Genomic DNA, 10779 nt, shown 5'->3' on the forward strand with positions numbered 1-10779 from the left:
GAAGCCTGCAGGTGTGCACATAACAGCTCACTGATATAGGACACTTGAAGTTAGTGCTGGCAGCAGTGGCAGGCAGGCATTCAGCCAGTGACTCTAGGGTGTGTGTGATCCAGAACTTCAAACAGTGGGCATGGCCCACAGCCCCCACTGACTCAGAGCTTGGCTGGGGGGCAGCTGCCTGTGCCAGCAATGTCCTCTGGACTCAACAACTATGGGAGACTTGAGTGCTGAGACCATGGGGACTCAGTGGCTACAAGTAAAGGTGTAGGGCATAGCTGGGTATTGATTTCCCCCATGCTCCTGGAACTTAGGTGTTACCCTGGAAACTTGCCCCACCCTAAAGCATTGGCCAGAGTCCCTTGGCCACACTCACCATATACCTCCTGTTAGTCACTGGAAGGGCAGGCATTCCAAGAAGCCACAGAAGCATATCCCAAAGACAAAAACAAACAAAAGGAAAAATTAAAAATCAACTCCACAAATGCTGAAAAATAAGAACCAAAATGCAAGAAACTAGAATAAGGAAGTCACCATGACCCTTCCAGAGGAACACAACATTTCAACATTAGAATGCTAAAGTAGAGATCAAGGAAATGCCAGAAATGCAATTTAGAAAATTAATCATAGGATGAGTCACTCAAAAAAAAATCAGAAGCAAATCCACAAAAGAAAATGATACATGACATGAATGAAAATTTTTTCCTAAGAAATTGAGAACTTAAAGAGAAATCAAAATGAAATTTTAGAAATGAAAATTTAAATGATCAAATAAAAAAGTGGTGGAAAGCCTTAACAGCAAACTTGATGAGGCAGAAGAAAGAATATCTGAACTAGAAGACAAACTTTCAGAAATCTTACAATCAGGCAATAAATAAATAAATAAATAAAACAAAAAAGAAATTAGAAAACCTAAAAACAGTGTTGGAGATTTATGAGATACTCTCAAATGACCCAACATGTGCATCTTAGGAGTTCCTGAGCGAGTGGAAAGAGAGAAGGAAATAGAAAACCTATCTAGTGAAATAATTACAGAAAACTTCCCCAATTCGGAGAAAGAAAGAGATGTTCAAATAGAGGAAGCACAAAGAACTCCTAACAGACAGGACCAGAAAAGATCTTCCCTACCACACATTGTAGTCAAACTTTCTACAGTGAAACATAAAGAAAAGATTCTAAAATGTGCACAAGAGAAACATCAGATTACTCTCAGAGGCTCACCAATTAGACTCACAGCTGACTTCTCATCAGAAACCCTACAGGTTAAAAGGGAATGGTGAGATAGAGTCCAAATCTTAAAAGAAAAAAACTGTCAACCCAGAATATTATACCCTGAAAAGTTTGCATTTATGAATGAAGGTGAAATGAAGATCTTCCATAACAAACAGAAACTGCAAGAATTTGGCAACACTTGTCCAGCCTACAAAAGATGCTTAAGGATATGCTACACACAGAAACACAGAAAGATAGCTAGCATTATGAAAGGATGAGAAGGCAGAAATCCAAAGTCAACAATAGGAATATTTATGGAAAATGGCAGAACCAAGTTATCATTTACCAACAGTCACTTTGAATGTATATAGCCTCAGTTCTTCAGTTAAAATATACAAACTGGCTGAATGACTGTAAAACAAGAGCCATCTATTTTCTACTTAACAAGAAAAACATCTCATCAACAAAGATACAAGCAGATTGAAACTGAAATGATGGAAAAAGATAATCGATAGTAACAGAAACCAAAAAACAGCTCGTGTTGCCATCCTAAAATCAGAGAAAATAGACTTTAACATAAAAACTGTTAAAACAGATTAAGAAAGGCACTATGTAATAATTAAGGGATCAAACCAAGAAGAAGATGTGACTACAATAAATGTATATACACCCATTACAGGGCACCTGGCTACTTAGAAAATGTTAATAGACCTAAAGGTAGACAGACTTCAATACAATAGTAATGGGAGATTTCAATACCCCACTTTTAGCAATGGACATATAATGCAGACAGAAAATTAGCAGGGAACAATAAAGTTAATTGACACTATAGAATACATATTCTTCTCATCAGTGCATGGAACTTTCTTTAGGATAGATAATATGCTAGGCCACAAAGCAAGTCTCAGCAAATTCAAAAAAAAAATTATTCCATGCATCTTTCACCACAATGGAATAAAACTAGAAATCAACAACTCAAGAATCTCTAGAACATATATAAACACATGGAGACTGAACCACAAGCTCTTGAATGAACAGTGGGTCATTGAAGAAATCAAAAAATTTCTGGAAACAAATGAAGGTGATAATACATCATATCAAAACCTATGGGATACAGCAAAAGCAGTGTTAAGAGGGAAGTTCATAGCAATCGGTGCCACCAGGAAAAACTGAAAAGGTACCAAATAAATGAGCTATCCATGCATCTCAAGGACCTAGAATATCAACAACAAACCAAACCCAAAACAAGTAGGAGGAAAGAAATAATTAAAATTAGAAAAGAAACAAAATTGAAACAAAAAATACAAAAAAAATCAGTGAAATAAAAAGATGGTTTTTTAAAAAGATAAAAAAAATGATACACCATTGGCACAACTAACAAAAAAAAAAAAAGAGAGAGACCCAAACCAATAAAATCAGAGATGGAAAAGGAAATATAACAGCAGATATCATAGAAATAAAAAGAATCATCAGAAACTATTAAAAGAGCAGTATGCCAACAAACCAGGTAACTTAGAAGAAATGGATATATTCCTAGAAATATACAATTTACCAAAGTTGAGTCATGAAAATATAGAAAACCTAAATAGACCAATAACCAAGATGGAAATTGAATAAGTAATAAAGACCCTCCCAACAAAGAAAAGCCTAGGACCAGACAGCTTCACTGCTGAATTCTAGCAGATATTTTAAAAAGAACTAATTCCAACAAATAGGAGGGAACCATCCCAAACTCCTTCTATGAAGCATACATCATCTTAATGCCTAAACCTGGAAAAGATGCAACAGAAAAAGAACTATAGATCAATATCCCTAATGAACATAGACACAAAAATCCTCAACAAAATAGCTGATTGAATCCAACAAAACATCAGAAAAATCATCCATCATGACCAAGTGGGATTTATCCCAGTATTCAGTGATGGTTCAACATTCACAAATCAATTAATGTGATACACCACATTAGAAAACTGAAGAAGAAAAATCATATGATTATCTCAATAGATGCAGAAAAAGCATTTGATAAAATACAATATTCTTTCATGATGAAAACCCTAAGCAAAATGGATGTAGAAGGGACATTACTCAACACAATCAAGGCAATATATGACAAACCCATGGCCAGTATCCTATTGAAAAGGTAAAAGCTGGCAGAATTCCTCCTAAGATCTGGAACCAGACAAGAATGCCCACTCTCACCATTGTTATTTAATCTAGTCCTGAAGGTTTAGCTCTAGCTAAAACCTTAGGCAATCCAAAGAAATCACAGAGATACAGATCAGAAAAGAGGAAGTCAAACTATTCTTATTTGCAGATGACATGATCCTATATATAGGAGATGCAAAAGACTCCACTGAGAGACTACTGAAACTCATAAAAGAGTTTGGTAAAGTGGCAGGATATAAAATCAACAGAAAAATCTATAGCCTTTATATACACAGACAATGTCATGACTGAGGAAGAACTTTTAAGATCAGTAGCATTCACTATTTGTTAAACTCTTTACTTAGTGTAGGGTTAATCTTATGAGTATAAAGTAAAATGAAAATAGATCTTTATAAAAATTAAGACTGCAAAAGGAGAGAGAGGAGGAGGGAGGGTGGGATTAAAAGTATCAATATGTTCCTAAATCAGTATATATGAAATACATGAAATTTGTATACCTTAACTGATTTTTCTTAAATCAGCAGTGAAGCCATTTGGTTCTGGGCTTTTCCTTGTTAAAAGGTCTTTATTACTGATTCAATCTCCATCTTGGTTATTGGCCTATTTAGGTTTTCTATGTCTTTGGGAGTCAATTTTGGCAGATTGTATGTGTCCATAAAACATTCCATTTCTTCTAGGATTTTCCAATTTATTGATGTATAGCTATTTGTAGTAGCTCTTCATGATTTTTTTTAAAGATTTATTTATTTATTTATTTATTTATTTGAAAGGCAGAGTTGCAGAGTGAGAGAGAGAGAGAGAGAGAGAGAGAGAGAAGGTCCTGGCTGCTCCACTTCCAATCCAGCTCCCTAGTGATGAACCTGAGTAAACAACAGAGGATGTCAAGTCCTTAGGCCCCTGTCCCACCATGAGACCTCAATGAACTCCAGGCTCATGGCTGCAGATCAGCCCAGCTATGGTAGTTGCTGGCCACTTGGGGAGTGAACCAGTGGATGGACGATATATGACTGAATGAGCAGATACTAACATGTCTCCCAGGAATGAGAATGTGCTTGTGAGAGGAGAATCTTAATGTCCTTATGAGTTAGCTCTTCAGATCAAGGATATACTATAGCTACTTCTCAGGCTTAGAGCATAAGCTACTACCTTGCTTTCTTCCAGAAAGAATGAGCTAGGATTAAACTGCACAGTCCTAGGGACTGAGCCACCGGGAGCATCTTAGATCACCACTCACACAGTTTTGAAACTTAGGACAAGGAAAAGAGTGAAGGGAGCTTTGAGGAGACACCACCTTGTAAACTTTCCAAGGGAACAAGCCAACAATTCATGATGAGATATCTGCATTTATGGTAGCTAAAAGGACATGTGCAAATATTTTTTAAAATTATTTTACTCATTTGAAATGTAGAAAAATAGACAGAAAAAGAAAGATTTTTTTTTCCTCCTTCATCGATTCACTTCTCAAATGCATGCAACAATGATGACCAGGCTGAAGGGATGGACCAGGCTGAAGCCAGAAGCCAGAAGCCAGAAACTGAATTTGGGTCTCCCATATGGGTGATAGAGACCCAAGTATTTAGGCCATCATCCACTGCTTACAAGAGTGTGTAACAGCATCAAAGTGGATTGGAAGGAAGGCTGATACTCTGATATGGAATATGGACATCTGAAGTGACATCTTAACACCTGTTGTAGAATCAAAATCAAAATGGAGGCCGGCGCCGCGGCTCACTAGGCTAATCCTCCGCCTAGCGGCGCCGGCACACCGGGTTCTAGTCCTGGTCGGGGCGCCGGATTCTGTCCCGGTTGCCCCTCTTCCAGGCCAGTCCTCTGCTGTGGCCAGGGAGTGCAGTGGAGGATGGCCCAGGTGCTTGGGCCCTGCACCCCATGGGAGACCAGGAAAAGCACCTGGCTCCTGGCTCCTGCCATCAGATCAGCGCGGTGCGCCGGCCGCAGCGCAATGGCCACGGCGGCCATTGGAGGGTGAACCAATGGCAAAGGAAGACCTTTCTCTCTGTCTCTCTCTCTCACTGTCCACTCTGCCTGTCAAAAAATAAAAAAATAAAAAAAAAATCAAAATGGAGTGAGTGTGGCTAAGACATGATTTCAGATCTCTTGCTTCTGTACATATTAGCTTTGCTTGATAATGGCTAATGGTGTATCTTGTAAAACTATGTGGGCCAAAATTCCAAGGAAATAAGTTGAGAGAAATGTGTCCTGCACTGTTATCTTGCAACCATATTTTATAGTTGTTATTGTTCCTGGGTTTGTTATTGTTAACTGTTATCTTACAACCATATTCTGTTTTTTTTTTTTTTTTATTGTTCACTGCATACCAGGGGTTTGAAATTGTGAGCCTTAGTGGAAGAATGACTGTAAAAAACTGTGTAACTCGCTGTTGGGGACCACACTCTGGTAAGGAGTGATGGTCCCAATCAGATGCCTTGCCTCTCATTTTCAATTAAATTCACGTGTGACTGTCACTTGTTTTTGTAATATTCTATTTTAGCTGACGAATGGATGCAACACTGCTCTAAACATCCACCAAAGCAGAGTTTTTACATGAGAATGATAAATAGGTTTTCTCCACTGTCTTCTTATGTGAAATGTTCACAAATAGAAAACAAACCATTTTTTATTCCTGTGGAAAAATACTGCTTGTTCTTTGGAAGAATGCTGAAATACTGAAGCTGAATGAAAGGTATCATGGCAGAAAATATTTAATAGTGTTAGGAACTTCAGAGGGGAAGGTGCCATTTGACAATGTGGGGCTAAATGCAGATATTTAGGATTTATTTCCACATATAATGGTTTGTCCCCTTTGAAACCCGTGGGGAAATTTAATCCAAATTATCATAGTAAGAGATGAGATCATGTGGAACCTGAGAGGAGGTGATTAGGATCAATTCTTTCATGTGATTAATGGGTTGCAGGTTTATCTCCAGGGGTCTGTTTCCTCAGTCACTTTACATTAGCCTCTCCTATACTCAGCTTTATTGGTCCACATGGTTCTTGTGCTAGGCCTTTGCCAATAAGAAGGCCAGCACCAGATGTTGCCCCCAAACCTGGGACCTAATCCTTGAGCCAAATAAAACCATTTCTTTGTAACTTACCCAGTCTGATACTGTGTTATTAACAAGAGACTACAGATTAAGGTCCCAAAGAAGAGCCATGCTGAGAGGTCAGGGTCATGGACTAGAAATCTTGTTTCCCAACTCAGGGGGACCAGATCACCCCTGGTGTGAGAGGAAGGTTTAAGGATCCTACAGATAACAGCAGATCCCCCCAGTGAATAGCATATCTGCAGACATACTCCCTCTGAGGACCTCTCATCCTACCACACTATTTAGGGAGACGTGCGCCTATCCAGAGGGCCTCCAGCGCTGACCAGAAGTTTCTGTGTGCAGGAACAGGACAGAATGCCCAGGGGCCCAGCTACCTGCTCAATTCGAGCAAACTGGCCCAACACACTCACCATTTCCTTGCTTCCGTGATATCCAGGCGCCCTCTTGAGGGGTCTTGTGATGACCGAAATTTGCAGAGCGACGGAGCCAGCTAAGGCCTCTCTCTGGAGCAGATCCGGGGAGTTGAGTACAGCGGTGCCAAAAAATAATATCGCACGTGGTTCCCCAATGATGCCCCTGGGCGCCTTGATTGAACAATTTGCCCAACAGGCAAGAATGCACGACGTCAGAAAAGGTGTAGCCAATCAGAATCCCGTTAAGGTTCCTTGCGACTATTCCTGGAGAGGGGAGAAGCTTGGACTTAAGCTGCCTCCTTCTCTCAGATGGCAACTCTTCTGGCGGTAGGAGGCACTTTCCCCTCTCGATGGTCCCACCTCCTTGGATCCCCCCCTCTTTCTCCCTCCCTCCAGTGATCACAATCCTACTGAGATCTCGTGATCCTGCGCTTGCAGTAACCTGCTTCACATGAGCTACAATTTACAAAATGTTGGCTGGACTGTGGGCCTTTCTTTTTCTTTGTATTCATAGCTTATTTTATGAGGTTGTTTGACAATTTTTTATATTGATTTTAAGACTAAAAACATTATGTAGGTTAGTTTTTTGTTTCATTTCTCTTATAAGCATTTGATTTCTAGTCTGTGTTTTGTCCTTTAAAAAGTTTTCCATTTGTTTCTTGCTGGTACATAGTAACCCAGTTGATTTTTATGTATTTATTTTATACCTAGTAAGCTTAATTCTCTTATTAGTTTTATTTACCTAGGGATTATGTTGTATTTTCTCTGTATACAATAGTATCATCCAATATATTAACAATTTTGTTGCTTAAAAGTTCATCAAAAATTTATACCTAATATTTCCTTTTTTGTTGTTTTATTTACCTGATTATACTTCCAAGATGAAGTTGGAAAGAAACAATGAGAAGAGATGGACTTATCTAGATCTGTTCCCAGGAAAAAAGCTTGCAATGTTCTGTAGTAATTATGCTGCCATAGGTTCATTTTATACAATCTTAGTCGGAATGTGGAAGTTGCTAATATTCTATTAGTTGTTGTGTGTTTATGGCCCAATGATGAATTTTATTACATGTTTTTTAACATTTACTCTAAATGATCACATTATTCTCTTGTATTTTTCACCCATGTGAATGTTTATTTGTTCTGGTCTGTTAACCTCCTTTGAACATTTTAGTATATTCTGTTCATTATTAATTTATTATCATTTCATATTTTTGCAGAACAACCCCCCAAACCAGTTGGAAGTGTTGTTTTAGAACCCCAAACATGGCCTACTTGTCCAACATGCCGAAAGCCAATTACTGACATCAATGTAGAAGGAAAAAGGTGTTTATTTTAAAGACAGAGCAAGAATCCATGCAGCTATTGCTTAATTCCTAGATTCCCCAAGGAGTAAGGGTTGAAGGTTTTTATAAATGAAAGCTAGGGCTGACAGGTGGAGGTTTATCTTGTGCACAAGGCCCTGGTGTTTCAGTGGTACTCATGACCTTCCTTTGATTGGTGGCATGGTGCACTTTAGGGAATTTTTTTTACAATGGCCCAGTGGGCTTCAGTTAGTCTGGGGGACTACATATAAGTGGTGGTTGTCTTTTGCCCAGACCTGGAATTTCCATGCTGAACCTGGAATCCCCCTAAACAAACCCATCCAGGGAATATTGACCAGCAGGATTTGATCTACTACAGGAGCAAGTGCCTCCTTGTACTGTGGGAGAAGGGCATTTAATTTTAATCATATCCTTTGCCTTTTACATTAAAAGCATTCTAGGTGCAAGCACATAGGTGATGAATGATGTAATAAAGTATATTTAAAAGGTAAGAAAGCAAGCACAAACATGAGTGGGCATAATTGAAGAGTAGAGTTGGTCAGAGAGAGAATGAGTAGGGGAAAGGAAATACAGAGATGGCACCTCACCACCTCCATTAGTCTTGATCTCCAATGGAAGACAGCATAAGCACCTCCCAGCACCTCCATATCACATGAGCCTGATGATTTGTCAGTACAGCTGTATCACTTCTTCAATTCAGTGAATTTCTTTTGCTAAAGGACAAGCAAGGACCTTGGTCTAGGGAAATAAATGAAATGATGGGTCCTGCCTTTATATTATAGGGGTTCAGTCACAATATGTAATTTAATATAATAATACTTTGTTTAAAATATTTGTATCTCTTATATAGAGAGATGGTCCTTAAGTTCATTTTTATTTCATGTCCTTGTCTGACTATGTCATCAATGTAATGCTGATTCACACCAAAACTATTTCCTGTTTGGTTCCACTTTGGATGAATCTGCAAAATTTAGAAATTTTTTTCTTCCTTAAAAGTTATCTCACTGTCCACTCTGCCTGTCAAAAAAAAAAAAAAAATGGGGGCTGTTCCATAAATCTGGGACTGAAATTTTGTTTGTAGAAATGGTTTGTTGTCTCTTTTCATTTGTAAAATATTGATTCACCCTGTTTAGTTCATAAGACATTTTCCTATTTATGTTACATTCACATTTTAATATTCTGAGTTCAAAAATTTGGTGGACTTTTGTGGTGCAATGAGAAGGCTACGCCAAGATGGCTGCTGGCAATGGAAACTGCCTGGCAACAGGCTGTGATTGGATGGCTTTGGAAACCACATGGCAATGGAGCCTGCCTGACAACAGGCTATGATTGTATGGCTTTGGAAACTGCCTGCCAACAGGCTGTTATTGGTTAGGGCATAGACAGCCCCTTGACCAGATTGGCTGCCTTGGCTATTTAAGCTGCTGTACCAACTGAAATAAATGTCTGTGGGCTGCTTGCCTCAGGCTGACTCCCGGGGTCTGTGTGGTGGCTCCATGCCTCCTGCTCTCACAACACTCCTCCTCTCAGAATGCATCAACCTCAAAATCTGGTGCCCAATGTGACTGAGAGAGAAATAGGCTGTCAAACTCGACAAGGTCCCCCCTTGATTTTGGCAAGTAGGCCCCTCGGTGTTTTGTGTGCTGTTTGGTTCTGCAAGGGTGAGCACAGAACCCCCTCCTATGCCCCTTTCCTTCTCTTTGTCCTCCGTCTAAGTGCCCCAGGTAGGCACACATCACCCAGAAGTGTAACGCTGCTTCTCAGCTCCTCCTTTTACTTTCAGGTTGCCTGTCAAATTCACATAAGGGGCTGATCATCCCAGAATTCAGAACCAAGTCATCTTCCCTCACTTGACAGAGGTGACACTCCAGAGACACCATGTGGGCATACGGCCTTGACCTAATTAATCAAGGAAGTCCCCACTAAGCACAGGACATATGTACAATCTGATACACCACAGTCTGTCCGTCTAAGGCAGAGAACCCCTGCAGAATGCCATCAGCCACTGAGGTGCTAGCAATTTGTTTTGTTATGGCAGCAGTGCTGTGCATGTCTTTCCTTTGGCTAGAATTGGTGTGGCGCACTGCTCTTAAGTGTTCAAACATGGGAAAGATACCCCCCTCTCAGAAGCACACACATATTACCAAACACAATGAATCTGTGAGTAAAAAGAGCCTGTCACTCCAGGCCTCTGCCTCACAGGCAACAGTTGATGATTTAGGGAGAGAGAGTTCCCACAGTGAAAATGACATGGCAGCAGACAACGCAACAATATCTAGTCAGCCACCCCCAAATACTCATGGAATGAACTTAGACAACCTCGAGGCAATAACCCATGCAAGGTCATCCCATCCTCACCCAGTGAGGACCCCCACACTTGTGGTAGTCCTCAGGCACCTCAGGCTCTCAGGGCAGCCCCATCCATATGTTTGCCATTAATGTAGGAGCGGACACAGAATTCAGGACTGGATGACCTTACTATGCTAAAAAATAAATGATCTTGGCCAGCACCACAGCTCACTTGGCTAATCCTCCACCTGCAGTGCTGGCACTCTGGGTTCTAGTCCCAGTTGGGATGCCAGTTCTGTCCCAGTTGCTCCT

This window comes from Oryctolagus cuniculus, chromosome 21 (genome assembly GCF_051225735.1).
Source record: "Oryctolagus cuniculus isolate XC-2025 breed Fujian yellow rabbit chromosome 21, ASM5122573v1, whole genome shotgun sequence".
Taxonomy (NCBI): domain Eukaryota; kingdom Metazoa; phylum Chordata; class Mammalia; order Lagomorpha; family Leporidae; genus Oryctolagus; species Oryctolagus cuniculus.